At 37.4% G+C, this 13,125-nt stretch overlaps 1 protein-coding gene across 5 annotated transcripts in view; it reads left to right on the top strand.

Annotated features, from left to right (window-relative positions):
* The window catches only part of FAM110B (family with sequence similarity 110 member B), a 103,955-nt gene that overhangs the window by 29,041 nt on the left and 61,789 nt on the right, over positions 1–13,125 (top strand). Inside the window, exons 3-4 of one of the 5 annotated variants that reach the window (XM_048939936.1) lie at positions 9,976–10,016; positions 10,957–10,997. The exons of 3 other annotated variants lie outside the window; for them this stretch is intronic. The gene's annotated coding sequence lies outside the window, so the exon portion shown is untranslated. The remainder of the gene's footprint in view (positions 1–9,975; positions 10,017–10,956; positions 10,998–13,125) is intronic. One more of the 5 variants, XM_048939939.1, reaches the window with a different exon arrangement.

Raw genomic sequence — 13,125 nt, 5'->3', positions numbered from 1 at the left:
GTTTCCCATAAGCATGAATTGCTGGCTTTACAAACGCGAAACATGTAGTCCTGGCCACAGAGTTAGCTCAAGTGTTCCGTAACTTGAGCCTGTATTCGAAATAAAAACAAAATTGTATAGCTTCTTTACCATGCTAATGGAAAACATTTAATTTGCTTCTTGAAGCCAACCAGAGGGATGACGCAATGCTGTTCAAGCAGATTTATGGGGCCTTTTCTTCTGCAGAAATCAATATGGCTTGGAGGTGCTGTACTGGGAGCTGGCAGGCTGACTGTGATCCAGCTGCGTTCAACTATAAACTTCTGCACCACAAACCCAAGCTGATGATTTTGATTTATCCAGGCATTGCATTATCTGAGATATTGTGGTGTTGGGTTTTATTCGTAGCTTTTTCTCTACTTTACTGCCATTAATACTAGATTGAAGTTTCAAAATAGAAATCTGCTTATGATTTTTTTATGTTGTTTGGAGGTTTTTTTTTTGAATTTCCTGAGTTAAAGTACAGCTCTGTCTACATGCTACACATGACTTTTAGTGGGATCTTTTTCCTCAAAAACAAAACAAAAAACAGCCTTCCATTCAAACTAAGTGTTAAGGGCTAGCATAACTTTCTGCAGAAGAAGCTTTAATCGTTGAATGCCCCTTTTTTTTTTTTTCTTTTTTGTTTGTACTTATTACTGCTAGAACAAACAGAATGAGAGTGTTGCTTTTGCTCAGTCTAAAAACGTTCTTACAATATAATTATTTTTTTCCTTAAGATGTGAAACAGAGTGAAGTTTCGTAGTAACCAACTTTTATGCCTTTATTTCCTTTCCTGTTCCTCTCTGCTCCCAGTAAGTCTGCTTTGGCTATTGAAACCCTGTAGGAAAGAAACATCAACAGCCTCTTATTTTCCTCTATAATGGAGTCTTCCTTAAACATTTTATTTCTGGCAAGAATTCTCTTCTAAAATAGCTCTTACAAAACGGTTTCTGATGCTGCTTTCTCCAAGTGATGTCTGTATTACCTATGGAAGTTCCTTGGTGGTGGTTCGTATGATTATGTTGATTGCCAGAAGGAAAATCAGAACTAGATAATTGCTTTCTAACCTTTTTTTTTTTTCCTTATTTCTGATCACATTTCTGTAGTAACTTTGATCCAGATTTCTTTCATCTCTAACCATTTTTCTCTTCCATATGCCTAACAATTTCATCATGAGTAAGTGGCATGAGATGTTGCAAAGAACTCGAAACTGGTTGTTGTGTAGATCTTCCTTAGAGCAGCCAAAGATGACAGGTAGGCTTGAGGTCCTTCTTGTTGGGTATGTGCTAGCAAAGAGGAAGATGAAGATGTGAGTTGTATGAGAGTCTTAGGTTGGAGTTGTTTGGATTTTTCTTTTTTATTAAGATGGAGAAGATGATGATAAATGCACTTAAGGTGGGCTGTAATGTTGCTGATTGTTTTTTTTCTTTGAAAAGGCTACCATTTGAGATCTGTTATAGAAGTATATGGATCCAAATAATTTCTAATGATTTTACTTATCTAGATGAATGTATCAGATCCACAGTCCTGAATTTGAATACAATTTGAAGTAATATTTTAAAAAATCTACCTATTTTTGGGGGGGAAAGGTAATTCTAATATAAATACTGAATTTTTAAGGTGTGTTAAATGTATCTTTTGCTGTGATAGTGCTTTTTTGGTAGTAGTGTGGATGAGTGTGCTGAGACAGTGTGATTATTATGTTTTGAGTAAACGTAAGGACAGTTTACATCTAGTATCTGCTTGTGTAGACATAATAAATAGATTTTTGGATATCAAGTATTACGGAAAAAATTTGAACAGCCTAAGTTCTTTTCTGAAATGCTTCCATTAGGTAAACAAAATGTTTCAATATGAGCTTCATTTGATCTCAGTGGCAAAGTTGGGTCTTTGGTGTTTGTGTAGTCATGAACTTATTTGACATATTTTGCGTGTTTTGTCTCCTGTTAAAGAATACCAAATCATCAGTGGTGCTGCCTACTACTACTCTATAAAAGACAGAGCTATAAGGAGCAATACATGAATCTTCAGAAGGATGAGGCATAATTCCAACAAGCCATCCTGCCCTTTTGTTTAAAGAGGCCAGATTTTCCTGATATTCAACCATTTCTACTCAGATGTTTTCTATCTGGAACTGAAATGCAGTTGTCTTCAGAAAGCAGGTTGACATGCTGTGGAGAAAACGTACTGCCAATGGGTTCTGGTCTGAGCATTCTAAAATTCTTGTTGACATGAAAGGTCTGTCACTGGCAGTCTGGGCTGAAATATGCCATAATACTTTGAAAGCTACACTTTATTCAAAGTTTACATTTACTGCAGCATATTTGCTTTGCTTGGTTATGGTAGTAGCGCTGTATTCCCATATAAACACTAAAATGAAGTTGTTAAGAAGAACAGAAATGCTTGCAGCATTTGCACTGAAGTTCATGGAGCATGAGATTAGCTCTATTTAGGACTTTCCTACTTTGAAGGGATTAAAAAACCTTCTCAGAAATGGCTAAATACAAAAAACATTCTCAGACTAGCGAAGTAGTATGTAAGTGTTGAGAAGAAAGGCATTTAATTATTATGTAGAGAATAATCTGAATTGAAATGCCATGTGGAAGCCACTTTATAATCTTACCTTCCTACATATGAACTGAAAAGCAGGCAAAAGTACAAGGCATGACCTAAAAATGGTAGCCTGTAAGCTGCTTTGAATATGTTGGCTTATTTTTATCTAGCCTGAAATTTTATTTTTCTTCAAGTGAAACCTGATTCTACCATTCTGCCTATTGATGTTCTCATGCTTCTAACTCTGCCAAGCGTAGCTATTGCTGCTTCATTTAAAGAGTGGAGTCTGAGTCCTACTGGAAACAGAACACTGTCTGGAGGATGCAGACTTGCTAAGAAACTTAAATAAGATAAGACTAATCCTATTGTATGCTTCCACTTTAGGAGTTAGTATGGAAACTTGCCTTTCCTTATTATGGCCCCGTACTACTGGCTAGATGCCTTATTGGATTTCTCCCCAGGTTTTTTTTTTTCTGAACTGTTGCCTTGGTAGACATTCGTATTAATAATATTTCATGTGTTTGTGAATTATTGTCCTGTTGTGCCAATTTCCAGACTTACAGGGGAAAGAAAGGCTCTTTGGTTTTTATGGGTCATAGAAGGTAATGATGTGTCCACCTAGTCTTTTGGTAATGGCAAACTTAGTTTCGTTGATGAGGCATGTTTCATTTTGAAATGTTTTATATAAGTAGAAATAAAGCAAGGATTAGTATGCTAAGTACTTGTGGTATTTTGCTCAGCTCATTTGTAGCTTCAGAAGAATTACTGTGCCTTGAGTAGACTTTGTTTGAAATGTATGTTTGAAAGTTTGGATGGAGACTGAATCAAACTTTATAATCTTGTCTCCTGGAAGACTTATTGTCAAGTATTTCAGAAACAAATGTAAGAGTTTTCTCTTAGGTGTGGAAAGATAATCTAATATTTACCTTGATCGTCTCCATTTTGAGTTTAAACTTCAGTCAATTTAATCTGTTCTGTAATCTTTTGTGTATAATGTAACTGCTGTATGAAAATCTAATTTTTTGAATTATGCCAAAATCTTGGTTTTACCAACTTCTGTTGCAAAGATTTCCACGGTTAGTTTGTAGGTTGCTTTAAAGCACGTTCATGCAGATTTAAATGCAAATATGTATGTTTAATAACTGAATACAGCTTTTTGCCTTGTCCCTTCCATTTTTAGACTCTTGTCATGTTATCTGCATGCCTTAATAATTTTAAGTGCTTTCTAGAAGCCTCATTTGGTTTAGACAGGAAAACTATTGTGGTGCTCTACCCAGAATGTTTTTCAAAATAAGACGCAAGAGGAGAATTTCTGACTTCAGAATGAAGTTATTTGAGTTCTCTAAACCAGCCTTAGCTTTCTTAAAACATGCAGCTTAATAGAAGATTTGTAGAGAATTAGGGTATTAGAAACATGCTTTTCTAGCTCCCCTAAAATTGATTAACTTCTGTAAATAAATCCTAAGCAATGATTGTGTGCATCAAAGTAAGTGACTAATATTTGGTCTCTTTCCTTTTTTTCTAAGGAATCTGAAACCTTGGTAAGTCCATATAATTATCAGAAGGTTTTGACTCAATTGGAAAAGAAGCATTCCTGGGTACTTGAAGTCTAGATTAAGAGAAGAAACTTTTTGTTCTTAGCTCAGCAACTAACTTGCTTCATGGCCTTGGGCATGTCCTCTTGGCTTCCTTGCACCAGTTCCCCATTGTATCCACTGCTGCCACCACCACCATAAACTCCTTTGCGAGCTTTGGACATGACTGTCAAAGCTGTTCATTATTCAGAGCAAACTCTGCTTCATTTGCTATGCAGTTACTTAAACTGCAGTGGAAATACACAATTGAGACTATAAAAAACTCCAACCAATGGAATAAAATCAGCTTGTGCAATGTGCTTTTCAGTAATGTGGATTTGATTTAAAGTAGTTAAATTTTAGAGCTGTCAGTTTCTAGAAAGACTGGTGGAAATAAAACTGGTTAAGAACAAGAGTACTGTGACCAAAATAGTTAAAATAGGAAGGGAAGAGAAGTTCCATCCTAAAATGAATACGTGGCAGTCTTATTGTGCCTGAGTTTTAGCACTAATATTCTCTGCCAAGTAAATTAAATTTACGAAGAAAAGCTGGACTGCAAGTGTTGGACTGCTAGTATTTTTTCAGGAGGTTAATGTAATGAAGGAGAACAATGATAAAAGGAAGCTTAACATTTAAGAGTGGACCTGTGAGAGATCTTTGTGTCTGTGTGTAATGTGAAGACTGAGTGTCTTGTTAAATTTACTGTTGTATGTTTTCTACTTAGTTTTTCCTTGTGTGCCAGAATGTACTCAGGGAAGAGCCATGAACTCTTTCCCTTTTTTCCTTCACGAATGCATTTATTTCCTGTCTAACATTGGAAAAGAGGAGCAACAAAGGAGAGGTTTTGTTAAATACGGTGAAATCTAATTTCAGCCTGATTTAAAGCTACATTTACACAATGGCTGAGGGGTGAGTTCACTTCCATAAAAACAAACTCGTTGGCTTCCTACTGTGCGATGGGGAGTGTGAGGATGCGTGTCCTGGAGAGCAGCTGCCTCCCTCTGCTGGCACAAGCTTTTCTTGCGCTGTGCTGAAGCTGTACTGCATGATACAAAAAATAGGAATACTCCTATTCAGAAGAATATTGAAGCATCACTTTATTGGTGTGCACTCATTTTGCTTGCCTATAACTGCAGTATAACCAGTAATGTTGTTTTACCTGTGTGATTGAGTCTGGCTGGATGTCTGTCTTCTATGAGCAGAATCTTGTTCCTCAGAATGGATGGTTGTTTGCTTGAGTCTGTGTTTTGAATGGTTATATCTCTAATGATTGAAAGGGGAGCTGCTGGTGAATAAACCACATTTTCCTTGTCGATATTCATTCAGTGTGCACCTCTGAAAGGTGCAAGCTGTCATATTGGTTCTCTGCTCAAGTATCTCCATGGGTAATATTGGAGTAGTTGGCTTAAAATTTTTGATGATTTCTATTTTCAGCTGTTCCCAGTTCAAGTGTCTTGCTGTTCTTTTAACTCTATTTCTGAGAAGGAGGGAGAAGAAGGGAGGAAAAAAGGTTGCATATCTCCAGCTTAACAAAAGTTGATGGCTTATATTCTTTTTCTCCTGGAATAGCCTTTGCCCAAGACCTCCATGACAGATGGTATCGTAACTGCAGTTTTACAGTCATCTGAGACTGACATGTGCGTGCTTTTTATCCTTTCATGTTTCCAGCTGGTGAATACCATTTTTAGCAGAGTTTTTGATGACTGTTGTGAAAGTAAGTGCCTGACATTGCACTTCATGCTGCTGCAATTGCTTCCATTCTGCCTCTGTAACTCACAAATTCACCTGGTTCTTTTGGTGTGACACTTCAGTTCTCCTCCACCTTCTTGATTTCTTGGAGCTTGGTGCCAACAAGGTCTCATCAGTGCACTCTCCTAACTTACAGCAAGGCCTCTTATCTTTTGATGTAAGACTTTTCAAAATAATTTCTCGACCTCTCCTATCCAGCAATATTTTTGGTTGTGTTTGTGAATTTCTGTTGCTCTTTCTGCTACTTTTGTTGGCATCATTTCTATCTGAAGTGATAATTTCCCATGTGGTATCCTATGAAATGTTTTACTAGTACAGAGGTAAACATACTACACTGCCATTACCCACAAAAATCAGTGCTAAGGAAAGACTATGAACAAGTCATGACCAACAATGCATTTTTTGCAAGCATATGTTGTAGTTCATCGTTGCAGTTTTTGATGTATTCTTTTTTATCTTTGTTCTGAGTTTAAGATTGCTGAGCCATGTTTGAAAGCTGCCTTGGAATAAAGGCATTTGAGTGAGTGGCAGTCTGGGGCATGTCAGTCAGTTGGTGCCTCAGGGCAAGGGGAGCATTGGTAGAAGAAACAGGCAGGGGCAGAAGGGGAGTGAGTAGAGGGCAGCATGAGTCAGTGGTGTCATGGGAAGGAAGGAGGGATGCCAGAGCATGCTCAGGAGAAAGCATTGCAGGGAGTGATGGGGAGACAAAACTAGAGAAGGGCAGAATGTAGAAGTTGAACATTTGAAAGAGAGAGGATATACTGAGTTGTGCTGAGGCTCTGCTGTGTGGTTAGTATTGCAGAAGGAAGGGCAATAAGGCTATAGAGGGCATGTGAGAGAGGAACTTGAGGGATCAGAGCCCGACTGGGTGTTCCTGATAGGTAAAGAATGAGAAAAATTGGCTGACCTTTCTGGCAGTATGTGGGCCAGCATACAAAGACATAGAAGGTCACAAAAAGCAGAAAGAAGGGAGGAACGTTATGAGATTAATCTTTCTGTTACAGCTAGAGTGATCTTGTTCAGTTCTTTGTTTCTTTATTGTCTGCCTGTTTACCCTTGGAGGATTTCAGACCCATAGATGTTGTGGTGATACGGATCAATTCTAAGATGGCCTGAGACTTACAATGATAAGAGTGTAAAGCTCACTGTGATCATAGAATCATAGAGTGGTTTGGATTGGCATGGAACTCAAGGATCACTAAGGATCCAAACCCCCTGCCACAGGCAGGGCCACCAACCTCCATATCTAATACTAGACCAGGCTGACCAGGGTCCCATCCAACCTGGCCTTGAACACCTCCAGGGATGGGGCATACTGAGAAAGATCAGCAAATAGTAGGAAGACATAGAATGGCTATGTAGCTGTTATATCATCAGAGTTCTAAAACTACAAGAAGTGCTGTTAAGTTATAATCAGGGAACTCTGTACAGCTTAAGTCCATTCATATTGCATAACATCAATCCATTATTTCCCGTTTCTTTAAGATATTTTTGGGCTTTGGTTAGGTTCTTGCTGGAGTTCCTATATTCAGTGCTTCTTGTTTTCTCAGAGAAGTTGGGATGTGAAGATCACCGAGTGCAAAAAGAAAAAGCCTTCATTTTCTAGCAGTGTTTTGCCTGCGCTGTATGTGGCCTTCAAACCTTAAGGTGTCTGGTGGTGCTAGGAGAATCAGTTTGTGCTTTTAGCCTTTTCTACCTGGTCATGTTAGAGCCCTGACCTAGTTAGGGAAGGAGATAGAAAGTAGAGAGAAAAAAAAAGTCATGTCCCACCCTTCACTAGTCCTCTGAGGTGTGTGGGTTGCCTCTTCTTGATTGGTTTTCATGAATTGAACTCTTCATAAGAACTAAGATAAAATCAGTAGTTGGATAGACACCCATCTGCTAGTCAGTGTCAGTATGGGGAAATGACTCAGGATGAACTATAACTACTTTTTTATTGTTATTCCCCCTCCTCAGCTTTAGTGTTGTAAAATTTATTGTTCCAGGAAAGGCAGTGATTTTCTACAACTTTCCCTAATAAATGAACAAACAAGAAATTCCTGCTGTTTCCTTAGTGGATACATTTTCAAAGGTGCTGAACTTGTCAGCTACACTAATTGCAAAAATACACTATTAAACTACTAGGTATATAATTTTATTACTTCTCTGAAAGAGCCATAAAGAAAATCAAATTCTGAACTCTGTGAAATTTTTGAAAGGAGGACCAACTTAAAATTGTGAACAAGGATTCAGTTGCACAAAGGACATGACATAAAAATAAATAATAAAGTAACAATGGGGCCAGTAGGTCACGTTAATCAAGTGACTGCTAATCTGAAGCATTAAATGCCTGCCATGGATTTTACACTTAGCCCTGGTTAGTATTGACCTGTAGCAACATGGCCTGTTGAGCCATTCGGAGAGCTGTGGTTCTTTGCTCTCTAGCCTGAAGAGCTCCTCATGATGGAAGAAAATTCCCCTTATGTGTCATGTGAGCCTGAACTTCTAAGGCAGTTGCTCAGTTTGCTAAAAGTAGTATTGTTCCACCAAGCAGCCTTTTTGAGATAGGCTTTATCCTTCCATACGGGTGCTGATGTCATGGTGTTTATCACGGTAAGTCATCCAGAATTACCTGTTGCATGATAAAATGAAATATTTCCACTCAGGACTGTTGAAATAATTTGCTTCATCTCAGTTTGTTTATGTGGAAATTTTTGAGTTGCTCAGAGCATTGAATGAAAAGAATCTCTGATTATTTTTTCTGATTATTTTCCCAAGATATTTGCTGGGCTCTCTGATTTGTGTGAATTCTGAGGTATGCAAAGAATAGAACATTTTTTTTTTTCATTGAACTCATTGGTAGTTGACTTTATTTTACACCATCATCCCTGAGTTAAAAGAGCTTGTTATCACAGCAGTTAATAAACTCCTTAATAACAGGGTTCCTAATGGATTTAGAAAGCATAAATGCTTATGCTAAATAAATTCACAATCTAATGCCTAAATCAGCCTTCCCTAATTTGTATATGCCAACATCTTGAAAATTATTTTCTGATCTATTAAGTATTTCCATGGAAGAGGCACATTTATATATAGATCTGTTTAATAGTGTTTAAAAATAATAATAATAAAAAAAAGGCTCTTAATGCTGTTGCCTGCTGCAGCTATACTTTCTAAATTAGATTAGGTGCTGTAAGCTTTTAAAGGAGTGAAAGTATTTCCTCATGTGTCACACAAGCACTATGTGATAAGAAGTGCTCTGTGGTGAGCTGTTTAAGCAGACAGCAAGCCTTAGGTATGTGACCTCAGCCAAGAACTATTCAGTCACATCAGTGTGATTTAAGTTATCTCTACCCAGAATTGCTTGGCATTGAAACTTAATTATTCTGATAGCTACCATATATTTGCATCAGTTCTAGATGAAGTTTTGTTACATGTGGAGTATTCCAGTAGGATTTTGTCCTCTGCAGAGCTTTCTAATATATGAGTTATCTTTTTCCTCTTTGTGTGCTATATTAGTAAAAATAGATAGTTTTGAATAAATGTATATACACCACGCTTACTTTGTGACTCTTTCAGTTACATCTTGATAGCACTTCTATTACGTGTTCTTCTGCAGTGCTCATTCACTTGAGCTTTTGCTGTGATAGGCATCCTGTAATGAATATATTGACTCATCCAAATAAAATTTTTTCTTTATTTTGTAAGACAGATTGCGAGATAGTTTAAAATTACAAGTGTTAGATCACGTTTTTCTTGAATGATTGCTTATGATTCTTGCCAAGTTAGTGCTCTTACTCACCTATTTTAGTCATTGGCCAGCTTTTAAATTTCACTGTTAAGGAAAGCAGAAAAAAGTGTTTGTGGAGTGTCCTGAATGATGATTGCTTCACATCTCTTTAGCTTAATGTTTTGATGGTACTCCCTGTGTTAAAGAACTGTGTTTAAAGAACAAAATGAATTCATCTTGTAACATAAAATATGGGTAATCTTGGGAGGCATTATTGTCTGTAAGGTGAGGGCTGGATGTGCATATGATGTTGTCTTCCATTCATAGATAGATTGTGCACCCTTTAATTTTCAAATGCTTTAATTCCAGTGCAAGTAATCGAATGACTCACCAGTTATCTAAAGCATCAGGTAACTATACCTATATTTAGCTTTGTTCTAGCTTCTTATCCTTGTTTCTATCTTCATTTTCTCAGTTGAAAGCTACAGTGAGTTTCGTTAATGTTTAGAAAAACAAAAACCCCAAACAACCTGGGAAGCATTCCTAAGTGTTCTCTTGAGTATAGCCTTTGCAGACTCTTCAAAGGCTCTTTCTGTTTCTGCTGATAGTCAAGGGATGTAGAGAATAGGTCTTCAAGCTTCTTTCACAGTACCTTCTAATGCAAAATACTTCGTCTACTATCAGGTAACACTTTTTAAGTTGGATGTATATCTCTATTAGAGAGAGGTATCTTCCCTCTGCCAAGGCCTGTGTCCTGTTAGCAGTGTCCTTGATACGGACCAGCTCCAGCAGTGCCTTTGTTTTGCTAGTAGGTTATTGCTGAGGCATGAGATGATGGTCCCATGTTTGAATTGCGCTCTGTGAGCCTTAAGAAATGCACAGTGACATAAGTGAAGCTCACAGAGAAGATGGGAACCAGTTAATTTAATAACATGGCTTTAGTCTGTAAAGTAGAGATCAGAAATTTTGAAACTGCTTTTTTCCTTCGCTGTGGAGATGTTGTGAGCTACAGACAACAGTGCTTATCCATGGGTTGGGGTGACTGCCTTTTTAACTTACTAGATGGAAGTGCTGGCTGGCTCAGACAAGAAATCAATACTAATTTTCCATCTGGCTGCCCTGAAGACTATGCAAATTAAAATTGTTTATGTAAGGAAGAGAAAGCAAAATAAATAAATAAAATACATCTACAGTGCTAGAAGTACAGTTAGTAAATATGAGCTGGTGCTTGTGCTGCATCTGGGAGGGATCTTGTATGGATAATTGTGTTGGTAAAGTAGTTATGGGTAAGTTCTCCTGAGAGCTGTAATAGCAAACATGCAAATAATGTATTTTGTTTTTCCTCACAAGTTCTGCAGATCTGCTTCCAGCAGGCTTTACAAGCTGATGAGGTGAGTGAAGAGGCACTGCCAGCTAGAAGGCATGCTTTGTTTTCTGTGGTTCTGTCTCCTGATACTTCTTAGGTGTGGATTTAGTTGCACCCTTCTAGGTGTATGCTTTTATCATTTTCCTTTTGTTTTGTTGTTCTGGGCTTTTCAGACACAACAGACTTCTCAAGTGCATCCATGCATCTCTTTCACCACCAGCAGTTTCTATAGATCTTAGGCTTTTTTTCTTTTTTTTTTTTTTTAAACACAGCTCATCTTGGGTATCCCCGCTTAGCAGGTTTTGATACTTTTGCTCTTGTGTTTTATTTATTTGACAAGAGATGCTCTGGCATATGATATCATTGGGAAGACTTGAAGATGTCTCTGATCTTATTCCAACTGTTCTCTTCTGCTAGTTTTAGGAATTGAAGTGTGTATACAGAGCCAAAAAAATCTCATTCCTGCTAAAGGTGAAAGATAATCTTAAGGCCTCCCCTTCATGCATGCTCAAATCTGTAAAAGTTAATTTAAATCACACAGTCTGAATGAGAAGAGAGGTATCTGAATCCAGGTGGTTTTTTACTCTAAATTGTGAAGTAGATTCAAAAATATTTTTTATTCATAGGTCTAATGTGCTTGTTTCATCACATTGTACTGATGAGATACAAAGCAGTAGTAGAAACTACTATTTGCTGAAGTAATTCACTAATTTACCTCAGGAGATGACTCTATTCTAACTACCCAAAGAGAAGTGAGCTGTCTAAATTTTTCTCAGCATCAATATTTCAGAGCTATTTCAATTCTGTATCTGCTTCATTAAAAACGAATTATATAAATGGTATGGTGTAAGTACTGAGGAACTTGAATACTTTAAAGGAGACAAATGGTTAAGATTTTGCACTATAATATGTGCTGAGCTGATCAGTGTGAAAACTCAGTCCTTTGAGACTTATTTACATTTGCTTCCCTTTGGTTCTTCCAACCATGAGTATTTATGCTAGTGTATGGGATATGTGGGGGACTGCATGTGGCAATGCAGCTGAGTGTACAAATTATGGGTTTCTTTTTGTCATGCATCAGTTCCTGTTATAAAGTATGAATATCATGTACAGTGAAGTAAATGTTAAACACTTATGCAACTTTGAAATTTCCTAATGTTTCCCTTCTCTGGCAGCCCTTTTACTGTGGTTATGTTGCTTATGTTTTGACTACAGACAGCTGGAATTTGCTTTGAAAATATCAATGTCTGTTTAATTTGCTGATTAGCTTTGAAGCAGTTTCTTTCTTAGACCCTGATTAAAAGGGATGTTTGGAGAGCAAGGAGAGACTTTCTTGTTTATATATAGCAGAAGACTGCTGTAGCAAGAGATGCATATTTGAGAATGAATGAAAACTCTGGTTCTCACTTAATTTTTACTGCTTGCCTTCTTGCCTAACTTTCTGATGGCTTTGCACCATACTTCTACAGGGATTATGTAAAAAAAAAAAAAAAAAAAAAAAAGTTTATTAATAACATAAAATCACTGAAGTTGGAAAAGGTTTCCAAGATCATCCAGTCCAACCATCCACCTATCACCAGTATTATTATAGAATTATTGACTTCCCTCTCCATCTCCGGCATGTTTGGGACCTTTAAATTCAACACTGAGATATCATCCGCTTGAGGATGCAGGAAAAAAACCATCAAGCTTAAACAATGTAATCCTTCACAATGTATAGTAGTGGAAAAGATGTGACATACTTGTTTCATGAAAATTAGGTTCAGACCTGTATTAGACTGCATTATTCCTAGTCTTATGTTGACAGAAATTCAGTGCCCATTAAAACAATGTGGAGTCATCACTGCTAAATTACAGTGCCAGTGGCACAAGGATTATCTACTGGCATGGTGTTTTTGTTGTGCTGTTCTTACTTTGTTAAATGTAAAACTGAAGGTCATGCGCCCACATTTTAGAAACCTATCATGGAAGCAGTGGGGTTTTGCAGCTGAAATAGAGAGATCAAAGGAGCCATCTGGCTGAGATTCCCCAGGTCAGGATGAGTCTCAGGATGGTCACCTGTAGAAATCCTGGTTATTGACAGCAGTAGTATTACAGCTGGTCGTTTTGTTCCATATTGATATATTCCATATTGATATATATATATATTGTAA

This window comes from Lagopus muta, chromosome 3 (genome assembly GCF_023343835.1).
Source record: "Lagopus muta isolate bLagMut1 chromosome 3, bLagMut1 primary, whole genome shotgun sequence".
Classification (NCBI taxonomy): Eukaryota; Metazoa; Chordata; class Aves; order Galliformes; family Phasianidae; genus Lagopus; species Lagopus muta.
The sequence above is the reverse complement of the archived record's forward strand: the minus strand, read 5'-3'. Positions and strand labels throughout refer to the sequence as shown.